The following is a 19540-nucleotide window of genomic DNA, read 5'->3' on the forward strand; positions in this document are numbered from 1 at the left end:
CGCAGGGATCGAATGAAGGGGAGAGCCACGGGTCGTAACACATCTGAAATGTAACGTACACTGTTCAAAGTGCCGTCAGTGCAAACAAGATTTGACCGAGACGTGTAAACAATGGCACCCCATACCACCACGCCGGGTGATACATCAGTATGGCGATGACGAATACACGCTTTCAATGTGCATTCACCGCGATGTCGCCAAACACGGATGCGACCATCATGATGCTGTACACAGAACCTGGATTCACCCGAAAAAATGACGTTTTGCCATTCGTGCACCCAGGTTCGTCGTTGAGCACACCATCGCAGGCGCTCGTGTCAGTGATGCAGCGTCAAGAGTAACCGCAGCCATGGTCTCCGAGCCGATAGTCCATGCTGCTGCAAACGTCGTCGAACTGTTTGTGCAGATGGTTGTTGCCTTGCAAACGTCCCCATCTGTTGACTCAGGGATCGAGACGTGGCAGCACGATCCGTTACAGCCATGCGGATAAGATGCCTGTCATCTCGACTGCTAGTCAAACGAGGCCGTTGGGATCCAGCACGGCGTTCCGTATTACCCTCCTGAACCCACCGATTCCATATTCTGCTAACAGTCATTGGATCTCGACCAACGCGAGAAGCAATGTCGCGATACGATAAACCACAATCGCGATAGGCTACAATCGGACCTTTATCAAAGTCGGAAACGTGATGGTACGCATTTCTCCTCCTTACACGAGGCATCACAACAACGTTTCACCAGGCAACGCCGGTCAACTTCAGTCTGTGTATGAGAAATCGGTTGGTAATTTTCCTCATGTTGGCACGTTGTAGGTGTCGCCACCGGCGCCAACCTTGTGTGAATGCTCTGAAAAGCTAATCATTTGCATATCACAGCATCTTCTTCCTGTCGGTTCAATTTCGCGTCTGTAGCACGTCATGTTCGTGGTGTAGCAATTTTAATGGCCAGTTGTGTATTATTGATTTGGTCCTTCTGCGTGTGGCATTACCATTGGACTAAGAGAAGTTAAACGTTTTTTGCTCTACGTCTTGAGTCTGACATGCCAAGAGTATCAGGAAATGGTTAAAACGACGAGAGTCCACAGTCACACGAGTGTTTGTATTTTAATGGTTAGTGCCCACAGAAAGAACACTGTTGTCATAAGCTTTCGAGCAGAACATCCTCCAGCAAAGTGCAGGGGTGGGCTGAATTATGGAAACATCAAAAACACAACACACAGTCGTGCCTGTTACGGTGTAGCAAAACCGGTGATAGTCGAAACAGCTTCCAGTCGTTTCAGAATGGATAAATATAGGCCCTGTATGGTTATCAAGGGAATCTTATACCATTCTGCCTGTAAAATAGTGGCAGATTCAGGTAACATTCTTCTCTCCAAAGCAGACCACAAACGCTCAATGATATGGAGATCTGGTGAGTGTGGTGGCCAGGAGAGACGCTTCAATTCATTCTGTTGCTCACAAAAATAGATATGAATGATGCGAGCTGTGTATACTAGGGCCGTCTCGTCTTGCAACGCAGCACCACTTTTGGAGAACAAACATTGTACCATGTAATGAACCAGATCAGCCAAAATAGTCATGTAATGTTTGGCAGTCATGTTACGTTTAAGAGCAACCACGGGGCTCATGGTACATCACGATACGGCTGCCAAAATCGTCAACGCCTCCCCCCCCCCCCCCCCCAATATTTCACTCTTGGGACGTAAACACGACCAGAAGTTGGAAACAGTGTGAACAAGATACACCGGACCAAATAACTTTCCTCCGTTGCTCTACAGTCCAGGTTATGGGGCTTGAGCATCACCTTTCGCTGTCACGGGAATTCGCATCACTGATGGGTATTTTTGGAATTCCACCTCGCTCTGCAATTCCCTGTTTATAGAACTCCCTTCGAGTTGTTTTGGTGCTAACAGGGGTCGCGAGTACGACATTCAGTTCTGCAAAGACTTTTGCATCTGTCATTTTTCTACTAGGAGCAAAAATACAAATACAAGGCCCTAAAAGTCACCCCTTCTCTTTTCTGAAGAATATACCTGAATCACATCCAGCTTCCATGTTACTGTTCTCGTTTCGTTTTTATTTACACTGACAGTCATAAAATCGAAGCTTTCTTAAACCATTAAGAAACTCAAGCCACATTCAAACTCATCACAGGTACCCCATCTAAGTTCAGCCTTAAATAATTTTCAGATACAATCATTAGACAATTATTCCGTTGCGCAGATATCTATCCCTGTGAAGAGGCACCCCTCCCATTCCACACATACCTTTCAATGTAACTAGTCGAAACCGGGATCCACCGTTACCCACAGGTTTTAAAACAACAGTCAGACAGTGGCATTTTGAAGGCGCACAGAGAAAGTGAAAAATTTTTGTGTTTGGGGAAAGTGATGATGGCTCTTGTTTGGGGTTTATGAGATATCATCACGATTAAATCTTTTGAAAATGGTAAAATAGTGACCGACTATGCGCCAGGATATGCATGTGGTGGTGCATTAGCCAATCAGATGTCAGATGTGCGCGAAATGCTTGTTGCTCACCCATCATTTCACCCGAAGACTTGCTCCTGTTTGCAATGTGACTTGAGAGGAAAAATCTAGTCTTCAAATGAAGAGGTTATCTGCGCTATGAACTAATACTATGAAGCAGCAATCAAACTTTTTGAAATGAATTAAATGCACTGTAATGAAAACGAATAGACTGATGGGGAAGAAATCAGTGAAGATGATATCAGTGCAACCGAATGTGATACCACTTTCATGGCTCAGCTTTCATCGATCAGTTCATTGTAACTTCAATGCATTTACTTATATCATATTTCTGTTGGAGCTGGTCAGGCCACAGGCTTCCTTAGACCCCGTTTTCCCAGTGGTGCTATTCCCCCAGTACCCGCGGGAGAATTTCCGGTTGCAGTAATCGGAAACCATAGGTGGAAACAAAAGTGAGGCTCAAAGTTTGGGTTATAAGTGGAGGCGCGCTCAAACAGCCCAGTGGTTAAGACGACTACTAGCGGCAAGCAAGCAATGTTGAGATGAAATGATGACTTTGGTTTGTGGGGCGCTCAACAGCGTGGTTATCAGCGCCCGTAGAATTCCCAATCTTTACACAGTCCAGCCTCGCCATTTTCCCATATGATGAGGAAATGATGACAACACAAACACCCAGTCTCTGGGCGTAGAAAATCCCTGACGCGGATGGGAATCGAACCGGGGACCCCATGATCCAGAGGCAGCAACGCCAATCGCTAGACAACGTGCTGCGGACCAGGCAGTGTTGGTTCGGGTCCCGGTCTCGTACAAATCTCCATTTGCCCCTAAATTTTCATCAAATTTCTCAGGATGTGTCTTATCAAACCATTCCTTATTTTAGTCAAATTGTGCCATAATTTTACTTAACTTACCGGTTTCATTCAATATCTCATATGCAGCAGCAGATTTAAAACGGTTCTATTCTCTTCTGGTCTGAACTATTTATCGTCCATGTTTCACTTCCGTACAAGGCTACATTCAAAACTAAAACTTTCAGAACATACTTCTTAACATTTAAATTTATATTTGAAGTTAACAGATTTCTCCTTTTCAGAAACTATTTTCATGTTATTGCCAGTTTTCTTTTAATAGCCTCATCACTTCATCCATTGTCGGTTACTTTACTCCAAGGACAGCATATTTCATCTACTAGTTTTAGTGTCTCATTTCCTAACCTAATTCATTCAGCATCATTCGGTTACATAAGATAGTTTTTAATTTGTTTTTGTTGATTCGTCTTGTAACTTCTTTCCAAGAAACTATTAATTCCTTTCAACTGATCTTCCGAGTTCTGTACTATGTAAATGGTAAATAATCAGTAATTAGTGGAGAGAATGCAACAGCTTTGTAAATATCCCAGCGACTAAACCCACAAAAATAACAACAAAAAGTCACTACTAGAGTAAGCCAGTATTTAACAATGGAATAAAAGTGTGATTCTAAAATACAGTAAGTAAGAAAAGAATTTTTAGACTATATTAATGGTTACTTCATTTTAAAATCTGTATGTAATCCTCTGATGTAGTGGGTATCGTGTGATAACGTCAAGGCTCCTAACCTAAGCGAGTCAGTCGAAGACCGCCATCACTTTTACTATTTTACAGCTGTCTGATCTCTCCTGCGAGTAGATTTTCTTGTGTGGGTTAGGTGGGTTGAAAATATTAGGATGAGGAGATTGTCCGAAAGATTTGCGAGGAGGGGAGTATACAAAAACACTGACAAGAAGAATGGATTGGATGGTAGGACATATGTGAGGAAAACATGTAATAACTTGCATGGTGCTAGAGGGTGCCGTTGAGGATAAAAACGCTAGAGGAAGACAGACACTATAATACATCCAGCAAATAATTGAGGTCGTACCTTCCAAGTGGGTGTGGCCGGCACTTGGATGGGTGACCATTCTGCCGCAATGCGCTGTTGCCATTTTTCGGGGTGCACTCAGCCTCGTGACGCCAACTGAGGAGCTACTCGGCCGAATAGTAGCGGCTCCGGTCAAAGGAAACCATCGTAACGACCAGGAGTGCAGTGTGCTTACCACACGCCCCTGCTATCCGCATCCTCAGCTGAGGATGACACGGCGGGTGGATGGTCCCGATGGGCCACTTGTGGCCTGAAGATGGAGTGCTTTACCTTCCAAGTCCAACTCTGAGATCAAGAGGTTGGCTCAGGAGAAGAAATCGTGGAGGGCCGCAGCATCGAACCAATTAGAAAACAGATGACTCACGGAAAAATTTTAAAAATGAACTGTTCAAATTACATTTATCGTTACATCTACGTCCACGCTACAACTATCAGACGTTCATAATTCATTTAAATGTTTGTCTCTATGCACGTTTAAGCGTCATTATAACGGCAGAAGGATGGCTAGCTGACTCTGTTGTCTCGGTTTCGATCCCCGGTTAATCTCTGGATTTTTATCTGCCACTAATAATTCTTTCACCTCAGACAATGATCGTTGACGTGAACGATCCCGAGTTTCACTGTGGTTCGGAATCCACGTTAAACGTGGGTCCCTCTATAGCTGGCTGGTTGAACCAGATCAAAGGGCGGAGCAAGACAACAGTATACCACCTCCAGCAGGACAATGCCTGGAAGAACTCTGTGGTCTTCAAGGCAGTGTTCGCATTAATTACTGCTTTACTTTCTTTTCAGGTGGCCGCGCCACAGTTCACCCTTTATTGGCTGCACCCGTGTCTGCCATGAAAAGCACTTTCCATTAAACGTGCTGTAGCGCCACAGCGCAAAAGGAACAAACGGTTATTTACATGATACACTGTTAGGCGCAGTAATACACATCTCTGGCTGGGTCACTTGCAGCTAGGGCTACGGAGACCGTGAAGCCTGCCACTGACACCCAGTCGTCAGGGGCTTGCTACTGGCTGTGCAGCCTAGCATATCACACAAGATAAAACTCAGAGTCCAATTAACTTGACAATGTGAGCAATGCTATGGATTACTGCGACAGAATTGGGTTGCTAGCTGACCCATCTGAAGAACAGGTTAGAACGTTTTCAGTTCCGAACCCTTGGGACTTTAAAATTTAATATAGCTACTGTCTCATTAAACGTACCCGACTCACCGCGCAAATTGTCGATCCTACAGCAGTTCAGCTGTATTTCGTTTCCAATTCTGCTGTCACTTCCTCTTTCAACAAAGGTGTGCATAAAGGCACCAAGGAGAGCGGAGACCAAGCTGAATAATTTTTGTAGTGTCAAATTGGTCGTAGATGAAGGAATTGTACTGCAAAGAAAATTGGAATCGAGTATTCTTTCGTTTTTGATCCATTTTTACGCATTTCAGCGTTAGCCATCATCAGAATCCTGGTTCAGAGAATTACTGAGAATTACACACATGCTCATAAATTAAGGATAATTGCAGAATGTGGTGCCACACAACGTGGAACTACACAAAACTGGCGCTAATAGCCTAGGCACATAGGGAACACACACGACACAGAACTGTAAGTCCACGCTATTGGTGATAAGGTCAGAAAACCGTCCCGAAACACATGTGCTACAAAGCGCATGTACCCGGACATCAGTATGGGATATGATCACCATGCACATGTACACAGGCCGCACTACGGGTTGGCATGCTCAGGATCAAGTGGTCGAGCAGCTGCTGGGGTATAGCCTCCCATTCTTGCACCAGTGCCTGTCGGAGCTCCTGAAGTGTCGTAGGGGTTTGAAGACGTACAGCGATACGTCTACTGAGAGCATCCCAGACGTGCTCGATGGGGTTTAGGTCTGGAGAAAAGGCAGGTCACTCCATTCGCCTGATATCTTCTGTTTCAAGGAACTCCTCTATGATGGCTGCTCGGTGGGGCCGTTTGTTATCATCCATCAGGAGAAAAGTGGGACCCACTGTACCCCTGAAAAGGCAGACATACTGGTGCAAAATGACGTCCCGATACACCTGACCAGTTACAGTTCCTCTGTCAAAGACATGCAGGGTTGTACGTGCACCAATCATAATCCCACCCAACACCATGAAACCACGACCTCCATACAGGTTCCTTTCAAGGACATTAAGGGGTTGGTCTCTGGTTCCTGGTTCACGCCAGATGAAAACCCGGCGAGAATCACTGTTTAGACATTCCTGGACTCGTCCGTGAACATAACCTGGGACCACTGTTCCAATGACCATGTACTGTGTTCTTGACACCAGGCTTTACGGGCTTTCCTGTGACCAGGGGTCAGTGGAATGCACCTTGCAGGTCTCCGGGCGAATAAACCATGTCTGTTCAGTCGTCTGTAGACTGTGTGTGTGGAGATAACTGTTCCAGTGGCAGCAGTAAGGTCCCGAACAAGGCTACCTACAGTACTCCGTGGCCGTCTGTGGGCACTCACGATGAGACATCGGTCTTCTCGTGCTGTTTTACACTGTGGACTTCCCGTACTGTAGCGCCTGGACATGTTTCCTGTCTGCTGGAGTCGTTGTCATAGTCTTGAGATCACACTTTGTGGCACACGGAGGGCCCGTGCTACGACCTGCTGCGTTTGACCAGCCTCCAGTCGCCCTAGTACGCTACCCCTCATAACGTCATCAATATGTGTTCTTTGAGCCATTTTCAACACACAGTCACCATTAACACGTCTGAAAATGTCTGTACACTTACTCGCTGCATCGTACTCTGACATGCACCAACACACCTCTGCGTATGTGGACTGCTGCCAGCGCCACCGTGCGACCGCAGGTCAAATGCAGCGCATGGTAATACACCGAGGAGATTTAAACCCGCAAACCGCCCACCAGAGCGTTGTTTCACCACTTATCACCATTATCCTTAATTTATGAGCATGAGTGTACATAGTTACTTGGTTGGCCTGCAACGGACATGAACGTTAGCATGTTCGTTGCGAGTCAACTATGTAACTATACCTGAACCACGATTCTCATAATTGCTAACATCTAAACGTGTAAAAAGGAATAAATAAATGAAGGAATACTGAATTCTAATTTTCTCTGCAATACATTTCCCTCATCTGCGACCAGTTGAGCAAATCGCAGACTACGCAGATTATACTTCCTCTTTCAGCTCTGGTCCAGTCTGCTGTGGCGTGTAAGAATTTCTTCCGTCAGCGTTGTACTCCAAACGCTGTAAAATTCCACCGTGACTCAGTGCTGTGAAACTCTTCCGAAGTGTAGTTGCGTTCGCGTTTGCGACGTAGGCGGGTCACGCAGCGCGTTGTCACGCACAGGGCGTGCGCCCCCTCTTGGCAGCACGCGGCAGGCGGCGCGTTTGTTTTCTGCCAGGTTCGTGAACCCCCGCCACATCTGTGACGTCACGTGTGTCGCCACTCTCACCGGTTACACACACCTGCTGGGCCGCCGAACACTGCCGGAACCTGCAGCGCCCTCCTGCCGTTGCGACAGGTCCAGATATTGGTATATCACACAACGTCACGTAGTTGGAGACAAGTGCAGACGGTGGGATGCCAGCAAGAATGTGACGCATTTTCTGCTATGCATGAGGCGGAACTATAGGCCTCATGGGAAAAGGGTGACCCGGCTGAGTCACGCAATTTGACTCTTAGTCTGATCACGAGGATCAATGGCCATTGATTGCATGCGTTGATCACGTAGGCTGACGTGGGAATCAATTAACTATACTTGACGGGATGTATCTGGAACATCTTAGGTGATTAGAAAGTTAGTAGACAGGAATACAATTAAACACTTAGCTTTAATTAGGCATCGGCGGTGAACGTCGATCTTCACTTTGTAGACCGAGCGAGGTGGCGCAGTGGTTAACACTGGACTCGCATTCGGGAGGACGACGGTTCAATCCCGCGTCCGGCCATCCTGATTTAGGTTTTCCGTGATTTCCCTAAATCGCTCCAGGCAAATGCCGGGATGGTTCCTTTCAAAGGGCACGGCCGACTTCCTTCCCCGTCCTTCCCTAATCCGATGAGACCGATGACCTCGCTGTCTGGCCTCCTTCCCCAAAACAACCCCAACCCAACAGGCTTGTTGTTTACTTTGTACAATAATATTTACAAGTGCAGTTATAGACTGAACTGCGAATACTTCTTTACAATTCTGATTGCTTCACACATATAGATCAATTGTCAATGCATAAACTGTATGTGGCGCCGGGCTAGGTCGGAGCTACTGACTTAGCTGAAGGCTATGCTAACCTGCGTCTCTGCAAAAGGGATCTCTGAAGCTATAACAAGTGAACCATTCCTATTAAAGTCGGCTGTAGAACTGGCCAGTGCGCTAGCTTGTCTCGTAAGACCAGCCGAGTGGCGGCGCTCGGTCTGCTAGCGTCGACAGAGGCGACTCGCAGGTCCGATGTGTACTGACGGACCGCGGCCGATTTGAAGCCTACGACCTAGCAAGTGTGGTGCCTTGCGGTGACACCACATTTTCACCATATGCTAACTGAAGGGGGATCACTGCTGTCAGCTGCATTTTCATCAGCTGTCATGGAAACATTATTCATCAATAATTATTTCTTGTTGAATTTATAGTCAACTTGAATTACCTTTGCAGCAGAGGTTCTTCTTTCTCGGAGACGGTCATACGACACGCGTGCCCCGCTAACATTGCCCGTATAGAACTGCTTCTTGTTCCACTATAAAAACCGTTTTCTTTCCTTTTTTTCGTACTCGGCTTCTCCCACGTTGACAGCCCAATTGTTCTTCCCAGCACACCCATCCCCCACCCCGAACACAGGAAAAACAGAAGTAGTTCTCTCTTAGCAAACGCAGTCGTCGCAGCGACGGTTGTAAATGATGTACAGATAAACGGCAACGGATTGCGTATTATTCGACTTTTTGACTCAACACAGTCTTGAGATGCAAGCATTGTTGGATAATAATTACCCTGGCGGCAACACATTACAGGTTAGCACCGCCCGGCCGTTGCGGCAGAGCGGTTCTAGGTGCTCAGTCTAGAAACGCGCGACCGCTACGGTCGCAGGTTCGAATCCTGCCTCTGGCATGGATGCGTGTGATGTCCTTAGGTTAGTTAGGTTTAAGTAGTTCTAAGTCTAGGGGACTGATAACCTCAGATGTTAAGTCCCATACTGCTTAGAGCCATTTGAACCATTTGATCAGGTGTTGTTGATACCCCTACTTTTCTGGACAACAACAGCATATTTCATACGGCTGGGAGAGTGACTGTCTTTCTAAACACTCCCCCTCGCGTTACATCTCGACTGACCTGAAAAATCACCTGAATTGAAGCCTATCGAAAATGTGTGGGGCATGTTGCAACAGCGGATAAAATATCGACGTTAGGATCCCAGCAATTTGGTAGAATTGCGCAATCAAATCTTCAGCGAGTGCCTTGACATGCATGTAGCATACCCATGCAACGTTGTGGACTCACTTCCTATCCAAATCCAGGCGGTTATAAAGTCCAGGGGCGGAATTACACGGTATGAAATGATGCCTGTAATGATTCCTCTAGAGGTGACTGGTTTGATTTCTATTATAGAATAAAACAGCGAGACAGCTTACTGACAATTTTATGTGATTACGTTCAGACCATTTACGTTTTACTTAATCACTCAATGACTTACAGCTGATTAAAATGAAGATACTAGTTTTTGACGTTACTTATATTACTCGTCAAAAGTGCTTAAATTTAAATAGCTTCTAGTTCTTAGTTAATAACTAGCCTATAGAAGAGAGGTAGCTGTCTAGCAAAAATTTGCATTCCTGCCTCTATGCCCGATCTTCGCTTGTTGCACTACCGTGTGCTAGCAATTTTTTGAACGTCCGTCGAATGCCCATGGTGAGCAAATGATTATTCTCTCTCTCTCTCTCGCTCTCTCTCTCTCTCTCTCTCTCTCTGCGAGCGCGTGCGTGTGTGTGTGTGTGTGTGTTTAGTTAGACCTAGATTATTGTATGTACATTTACTACTGCTAATCGTTTAGGATTCTGTAAAAACATGAATCAATTCTGTACATATCCTTTTTTCATTTAGTATTTTTTTCTTCCTCTGTTGAAAGTTGTTTAGACCTAATTCAATATTTGTAATATTTATTCTTCTATTGTTCTTGTGAAAGACGTACGGAAGTATGTAGCTCCATCTCTGACAATGATGGTATTCTGACTGAGGACAAAAAAAAAATTACTCTTCCTATAAATCATGAAACATCAAATTCTCTTGTATATGACTGCGATTATAAAAAAACATTCTAACATCTCCTAACGATTAATACAATAATGCTCATGCACGCAACAGACAACTTACCTCGTCTTGCCCCTGCAACTGCGTGAATTATCTGCATTCAGGGACATGATAAAATAATTCAAAAGAAATACTGCGATCCACGCAGAGTGCAATGCATGGTAACATCTGCTGATACAACTACTGCCATTTTTATATAGAAATTGAATGATCAGGAGGGGATTGGTCACCAAGCCTTAAGCGGTGTAAAAAAAAATGAAAGAAACCAATAAAAACATTCAATTTACTATATTCTGAAAATTGACAATTTAAATACTGACAAACTTCACTCGGACATTCCCTTTTCTTCGACAGTTTAATGAGGAATAATTTTAATTATTCTACAATAACTTTAATTATTTCATAATGTCTATAACCAATATCACGCATCTCGTCACAACAAAGATACGAATATTACTGTCAAAGTATTCGTACACAAATCTGACAAAATCCCTATAGTGCGCAAGCAAGCAACAACTACGTCCTGCAAAAAGGCAAATTACCAAAAATCCTCAATTAATACCAAAGTCTCCCCCTGCGCTACTAGCACCGTCACGGCAGGCTGCGACGAGGCGTCCTTCTCGACAACTGTTCGCACGCTGCCACTCGCGATAATAATATCTCAGACTGATAGCTTGTGTGTGCACACCGCACCAGAACCAGTGGCCAAAGTTTCCAAAGAAGTATTAAAGTCCAGCTTTCACAGTTACTGATGCTCATCTTGTCTTGTAATGAGTTTATGTGTAATGTTTTATGCCGGAGCAATATTGTTTTTTATTGTGTAATATTATTTCCTTGTATGTATGCAATTTCGTTGTAATTTTAGCAGCTTCGGTCCGTTCGCGTTGCAGCTACGAGTGAAACTGAATACTGCGAGTGACCCGGACTGTCGTCATTTAGGGCATTGAACTGTCTATAGTCTCCAAAAAAACTGTATCGCAACCTGTGCGAGGGCCGACTCCTAAACAGTTTAATTTTGGTGATGTGAGTAACAAACGAGCGGATTGCACGTCAATGTTGAAACTCTGCCATCCGTCCGTTGTTGCTTCTGAAACTCTGTGTTCTTAATATTAAATTGACTCAATTGGCTCTACCTGTTCCGTTTTTGAAACATTGAAAATTTATTTATTACGTATTCTGAAAGATCTGTGATGAACGGGACAAAGGAGCGTCGGCACCAGAGATCTAGCAGCAGTAGTCTGAAGTGGGAAACTGACAGACGTATATCTCTGCAGTCACAGTGAGGACTGTCAACTGATATTTCATTGCTGCTGGGCGTCAACATAAGAAATATATAAGTATTATCAACGTGTTTTACATACGTTCAAGTCAGTTTTCGATTCACCTTTAAACACTTCTCCTCCAGCTACATCTCAAATTAGATTTACATTTGTGCTTTTAAGGGCTATTTCATTGTCAGAACCTTACGTAGTTGCCACGTGACAAAGTTGGTCCACTCCCACAAATCAACCAACCAACCAAGTGTGTTGACATAATGGTTATGCTGAGGACACCAGTTCTCTATTACTTTTTTAATTCGTGGTAATATCAAAGCCACAATTTAACTAACGATGTTTTGAAGACACGAAACTGCTGAGTTCATCGGTCTGGGAATAAAGATTGAACAGTTGTGCTCAATTAATGCTGTGAACTCAAGTTATTGAAGACAGCGGTCGAGAAGTATTAGACGATTAAAGGTATTTATAACCAGTTAATGATAACTTGAAGTCGGAACTGTTTCCACCTGCGCCATTTAAAGCCAGGGCATCACTCATTCCTTAGTGGAAATATTAACTTCATTTCATTCAGGGAGCTGGTGTTGACTGTAGGCCGGCTGGGGTGGCCGAGCGGTTCTAGGCGCTACAGTCTGGAACCTCGCGACCGCTACGGTCACAGGTTCGAATCCTGCCTCGGGAATGGATGTGTGTGACGCCCTTAGGTTAGTTAGGTTTAAATAGTTCTAAGTTCTAGGTGACTGATGACCTTAGAAGTTAAGTCCCATAGTGCTCAGAGCCATTTGAACTTTCTTTTTTTTTTTTTTTTTTGACCGCACTGCTTTATAGTTAATGTTTCCCACCAAGAAGATTCCGAATGCTAACGTAGCTAAGTTGCTAATACTAACAAACCAATACGCTACAAATTTACTAGATTGTTGAAAGACGTTTTCATACGAGAAAGTTGCGCTGCCTGTATACATATCCACCTTCATTAACAAACTGTAACCCAAAATTATTTATTATTACAGCAGCACTTACAGAAATGATACTTGTGTATATTTAATCTGTCTACGTGTCTCACCTTTATATATTTACTTTTACTGTGACTGAAGTGCGATTGTGAATTGTATCAGTGATCTCAGTGAGTCTTTCTTACAGATAGACGCTGTCTGCTACAAACTATCAGAGACGTATTAGTCAAATATAGAAACAGTCTGCTTGGACTTGGATTACTCGTAAATGGACAGGTAAAAGGAGCCTTAATCGTTAAGGCTTACGAGGTGTTTTGGCGGACGAATTGCCACATAACCTTTATGGATTATGTGCAGTAAGGAGCTTTCAGATATTACAAGCTAACTGATAAGGTCGAGGGAGGTAGCAGCTACGTATTTACTTGCACGACGCTGTGGAGATCATTATAGAACACGTAGCCGAATGACAGTCCCCTCAAATTTTCATAAAACAGTCTTAATCGAACAGCAATGGGATCAACTAGGACCGTATAAGAGTGTGTGTGTGTGTGTGTGTGTGTGTGTGTGTGTGTGTGTGTGTGTGTGTGTGTGTCCCCGGTTCCTAAAACATAAAAATAGTAACGAAGTAATACAGAACCTTAATTACGGATGATGCAAATAGTCTGTAACCTGCCAACATATTATTTCCGTAACCTCGGATTAAAAATGGTGACTAACCTCGCAATAAAAATGTGACTCATATATAACCTTTCAATAATTAACTGACTGTGAATCTAAACTGGTAAATCTGGACGTCATCAATGCTGCGTCAAGACCCTGAAAAGTCATTCTGAATAAACCAAAAATTCTTACCTTAATAATGTCACCGGATAACGCGTATATATCTGCTCCTATAAGATTTTTTTCTGGCACAGCCCAGTGCAATTCTGGCCACTAGATTTTGTTATGTATAAAAAAACTGATTTTTCTTTACGATAATTGGCATGACTGTGGATAGGAGTAAAAACTTTAAATTCAGATGAATGACAGTCAAAAGTTATCTTTATAAGAAAGATTATTATTGAAAAATTACTGAAAATTATTTACATGTGACTTTGATATAACAATAGAACAAAATGAGTTGTTGGAAATTACATATGCGCACGGCAATAAATAATAATATTTTTTGCTTTTACCTTACACTACATCGCTCAGGCACCGCCATCGCTCTCCACGGCCGACCTTGGTAATTCCATACAGGACTCAAGTGCTCTCTGTGAGATATACAAGTAGACAATTGCTGTCTAAGAGCGACCTGACCGAACCGCCTGACTACCAGCTACTACCTCTACTGCTACCGACACTGCTCTCTGGTCTGCGATTCTATTATAGCTTACATATTGCAGGCAGTGCGAGAGCAATCCATCGAAGTTACATCTGCTCGAGTGCGCTAGCAATAAATTCCTTAATCATGGACTTCTTACATAACCCTCCATTGGGGGATAAAAATTTGGCAGCGATGGTGGGTCAGTTCGACTTGCCATGAGCAACAAATTTTTCTATAACCTATTTAGTTTACTAAGTCTATAGTCACAGAATATATATATATATATATATATATATATATATATATATATATATATATATATATATATATATGTATGTATATATGTATATATATATATATTATTGACAAATAATATAAGTACCGTACAGAACATATTAAGAAGAAATGACATAAAGTGCACACGCAATGAGTACAGAACGTATTAAGAAATGAAATAGAGTGCACGCGCACTGTATACGTCTTTAGCATTTTTAGAAGAACTGATCACATTGAGAAATGAAATAAAGTGCATACGCACTGTAGTAGTCTTTACCATTTTACAAGCATTAAACACATTGAGAAATGAAATAAAGTGCTCATGCACTGTAAAAGTTTTTAGCATTTTTACGAGAACTGATCATATTAACAAATGAAATGAAGTGCACACGCACTATAAAAGTCTTTAGAATTTTTACAAGAACTAGGAAAAGAATGGGAAGGATAGCATTATGCTTGTAGCACAGTGGGTTGCACATGGCTGCACTAGAAGTCCATCTCTTTCTACAGAAGCACAACACCAAGTGAGACAACCTGAAGTTCTCTTCCCTGAAGTATTTATCACTGTAGCCAAGACACTGAAATGTTGCATTAATATTGTATGTTATCGTTTTGGTAGTACATTAGGTACACCAAACAGTAGGTCCATAATAACATCTCCGTCGTTCAAGGTGGTGGACAGCTTGATATGTCAACACCACATTCTTGTAGAATCCATAATCTTACATCAACGTAGAATTAGTGCAAAAACCAAGTAGAGTGCTCCATGATCATGATGATGGACAGTTCATACGGATATCGCAGTATTTGGTGGTAATTATGTCAGAATATGAAGGATACATTAAGTCTTATGCTAGTCATCTTTCAGAACTACACTAGTGAGTCGTCCGATTTGAACAATTATCGGCACTCATTGGCTAATTACAAAGCATGTATGGAGTATTACAGAGCATTGCTTAGTCATGGACCTCTTACAAATGGGTGTGTTGAAGGGTATTAGCATTAGAATTTTGGTTATTAAGTATGAAAATAGGGAAGACTTTTTAGAAACAGAGAACGAAAGGAGGAAGGAAAGGTCAGCTTGTAACGCCCTGCTACGGTCGCAGGTTCGAATCCTGCCTCGGGCATGAATGTGTGTGATGTCCTTAGGTTAGTTAGGTTTAAGTAGTTCTAAGTTCTAGGGGACTGATGACCTCAGAAGTTAAGTCCCATAGTGCTCAGAGCCATTTTTGTAACGCCCTGTCGACGACTATAGCTTGAGGGATGAAATACATACTCGTATTGCACTCGGGTTGGGAGGGAAATCAACCGTGTACTTCAGGAAATTAACATCCTAGAAAATGAAGCAAATGAAAAAAACGAACATGGAAGCAAATGGAAAAACTAATATGAATGAAAACCACCTTCATCCAAACGTGAGTCGGTTGTCTGAACTACTGGGCCATCAGCCTCGATAGAAGCAGCGTAAGACAATCACTCAAGACGGTCGAATCGAGCGTGATACGGGAACAGGTGGTGTTGACAATGTTAATATACTGCGTTTAAGCACACATTTCCTCCCATGCCATCCGTGCGTGGAGCGCGTGAGGAATGACCGCTTAGCATCAGTGTAGTTGGAGCTTAGCGATCTCTACGGGCGCGATGTGAAGGGTGTTGTACTATACTCTTGGATTCATCTCTTAAAATATTATGTATGGGTTTTTGCAGGATAGTTTGCATTTGTCTTCGGCCGTCTTCCAATTGTTTCTCAGGATTTCCGTGACCGTTCGTGTTGCCCTTCTTGGCATACGTTCAGTGTCCCCTGAGAGTCCTCTTTCGTAGGATATTCCTATATGTCCGAAAGAACAGACACCGTATCCATTTAGGTATATAGTTCTAGCAATACCGGCCATGACCTCCTTCTTCTGTGCGGGTGCACACATATTACCCAAATTCTTACGGGACTTGGTAAGAATGTCTTCCACGAGTAATGAGTGTGTTGGGTAGGGACAGTACGAATGTAGTGTGTGGACATACAAGGTGAGAATGTGGGTCTCAAGGAGGACGAGCGTGAGATAGTCCCTGTAGTCGGACTATCCTCTGTGCCCTCGGAGGCTCAGATAGATGCCGTCACGGTAGATCAGCGTGTCCGGCCTGTGTAATTAAAAAAAAAAAAAAAAAACAAAAAAACAAAAAAAAAGAGTGGAAGGATCAACAAACGAACTTGAACGGATGTCACGTGACGTCCGCAACGACCAAACACAACGATTAAAAAAAAAAGGGATAGAGCGTCTGCCATGTAAGTAGGAGATCCCGGGTTCGTGTCCCGGTCGAGGCACAACTGTCCCCGTTGACATAATATCAACGCCCGTCAGCAGCTGAAGGTATTAATACATAATTCCAATTTCTTTCGTAGGAGTCCCAAACTTCGGCCACATTCTAGGATGTGTCAAACGAATGTTTTGTAAGCAGTCTCCTTTGCAGACTGACTGCATTTTCCCAGGAACCTACAAAATGAACCGAATTCTACAATCTGCTTTAGCTAAGACTGAGCCTTTGTGGGAATTCCTTTTCGCATTTCTACAGGTGTTTTTATGAGCGGACTGATCCCAGTTGCGACTCATTAATATTTAAGTCATAGGATGGTACGTCTTTTCCTTTTGTGAAGCGCATAGTTTTACATTTCTTAACATCTACAGCAAGTTAACAATCTTCTGTACATTTAAATCCTTAAATCCTAAACATTTATACAATGTTTTCCGGACAGCATTCCATTATACGAGGGTGTGTTGAAAAGTAATGCTTCCCAATTTTGTGTGAACACACTTAAAGTTTTTTAAAATTAACCAAATGTTATTAACATTTACTCATTTATTCTCGACATTTACATATTTATTTTTCAACATAATCGTCCTGGTCACGAACTCATTCCTCGCAACGAGAGACCAGTTTGTTGATACCGTCACTTTAGAATGTGTGACTGTGTCGACGGAGCCACAACCTCACCTCTGCTTGCATCGCTTCATAATTGTGAAAGTGAAGTCCTCGAAGCTGTTCGTTAAATTCTGGAAACAGATGAAAACCGGGTGGGTCCAGTCTAGATGGTGTGGCGTTTGATGAATGACAGTGAACCTAAGGTGTGGGATTGTTGCAGATGTCCCAGCGCTCGTGTCTGTTCTCCCACCCATGCTGAAGGAGACGGTGCTCCATGTGTGGAAGAACTCTTAGAATTCGAAACTCAATTTGGGCGCGCTGTTTCTTACGCACCGACAGAGTTACGTTACACACAGCCATGTCACCCAACTCGGAGAGCTCTAGTGGCAGAGGGCTAAAAACGTGTAGACATGAAGACTGAAGATGTAGAATGTTAACAACGTTTGCTTTAATTAAAAAGCTTTAAGAGTTTTCACATAAAAAATTCGGAAGCGTTACATTTCAGCATGCCCTCCATTTGTTCGGAGGTAAGGTCGGTATGTCAACAACGTGTGCTGTTAGCGACAGTAGTAGATTGCACTGCATAGTGTCTCCACAGCAGTGTCGCCATTATTTAAGTTGCAACCTACGTACATAAGTGCATCATCTGAAAAAAGTCTGAGATTACGTTCATCAGCATACAACATGGACAGAAAGAGACCCAAGCTATTTCCCTTGGACACGTATTTCGAAATTTAATAAATACTGCATCTACCTGATTGTCCAAATCCTAGGCTTTCAAGATGTCATGTGAGAAAAGCGCGAGTTGGGTTTCGAAAGATTGATGATCTCGGAGTCCATGTTGGTTGGCATAGTGTACATCATTCTATTTAAGTTAGTAGTGGATACGAAAGGGTGAGAAAGTTAACTTAAGAAGTGAGAGTGAGAAACCAGACTAGTTACTACGATATTGCAGTGCCTGTGTTATTCCGAATTACGGTGCAATGTTCCACTGGACAAGCATGCGTATCCGAAGGAGCAGGCACTACGGCGATTACAGCCGTCACGAAATACATGAAGTGTATTCGCAGTTACGAATATGGACAACCATCAGTTGTGTAATGGAATGACGACAACGAAAATTTGTGCTGGACTGGGATTCAAACCCGTATTTCCCACTTATTGCAAGCGGTCGCCTTACAGTCTGTCCTTCTCTCTTCTGCTTAGTTAATGGGCGACGTATGTGACTTGAATACGCGAAATAAAATTACTGCACAGCCGGAAAAGGAAATATTGTATTACAGGTCTCAGATCTAGTTTTTGTATTCCTGTAGCTGTGAAAATGTTTCGATGAGGGTCGACAGCTTCGCTTAGGCCTGTAATACAAGGATAACTTAGTCGCTCCTCTTGCACTAGAATTTATGTACCGCCAACTGTCTCCACTTAATCTACCAAACTGGATCCGTGGTAATTCCTTGAATGCTCGGAAATCAGTCCGGGGATAACAATTAAAACGTTTTAGAATCGAATAGTTGTCAAAAATTACTGCTTCCCGGAAAAATATTCTTTATTCCTACTTTTAAAAATCCGTACAAGTCCATTTCCTTTCCCTGGACGGCTCCAGATAGTCTCCAGTTCAGAGCAAGCCCAATTCTCGACACTTTAGCCACTGTAACTTGTATCCCCATTGATACTGTCCCTGTTTCGCTGACTGCACTATTAGGTGCAGTGGTTAGAAAGTTAAAATTTAGTTGTGTTGTTAGTTGTTGTACCAGCTGACTTATCCAAAACTTTTGTTTCAGGTTCTGCGCAGCGTCGTAGCCCAGCAGATTGTGTGAGACTCCGCTCAGGTAAGTGTGGTTACTGTATTACACTGAATGTCGTGTGCTGTCCTAATCGGGGTGAACCATATTTCAATGAGCCATTTTTTTCACATGTTACTCAAACGTGTGTGTCTAAGTGTACACTTCTATGTGCGCGCCCGCGCGCATGTGTGTGTGTGTGTGTGTGTGTGTGTGGGTATGTGGGTGGGTGGGTGGGTGTTTAGGGAGGGGGAGGGGGGGAGGAAGGTGTCGGCAATCTTCTAACTGGTTTAGAGTGGTCCAGTATGACTTCCTCTCCTGCGTCAGTATATTCCTCCGAAAGTAGCACTTACCACCAAATTCTT

General features: G+C 43.3%; 1 protein-coding gene across 2 annotated transcripts in view; it reads left to right on the top strand.

The window, feature by feature from the left end:
- The window catches only part of LOC126259836 (uncharacterized), a 1293238-nt gene that overhangs the window by 421135 nt on the left and 852563 nt on the right, over window positions 1-19540 (top strand). For both annotated transcript variants that reach the window (XM_049956888.1, XM_049956887.1), the window contains one exon: window positions 19176-19223. The gene's annotated coding sequence lies outside the window, so the exon portion shown is untranslated. The remainder of the gene's footprint in view (window positions 1-19175; window positions 19224-19540) is intronic.

Source organism: Schistocerca nitens, chromosome 5 (assembly GCF_023898315.1).
Source record: "Schistocerca nitens isolate TAMUIC-IGC-003100 chromosome 5, iqSchNite1.1, whole genome shotgun sequence".
NCBI lineage: Eukaryota > Metazoa > Arthropoda > Insecta > Orthoptera > Acrididae > Schistocerca > Schistocerca nitens.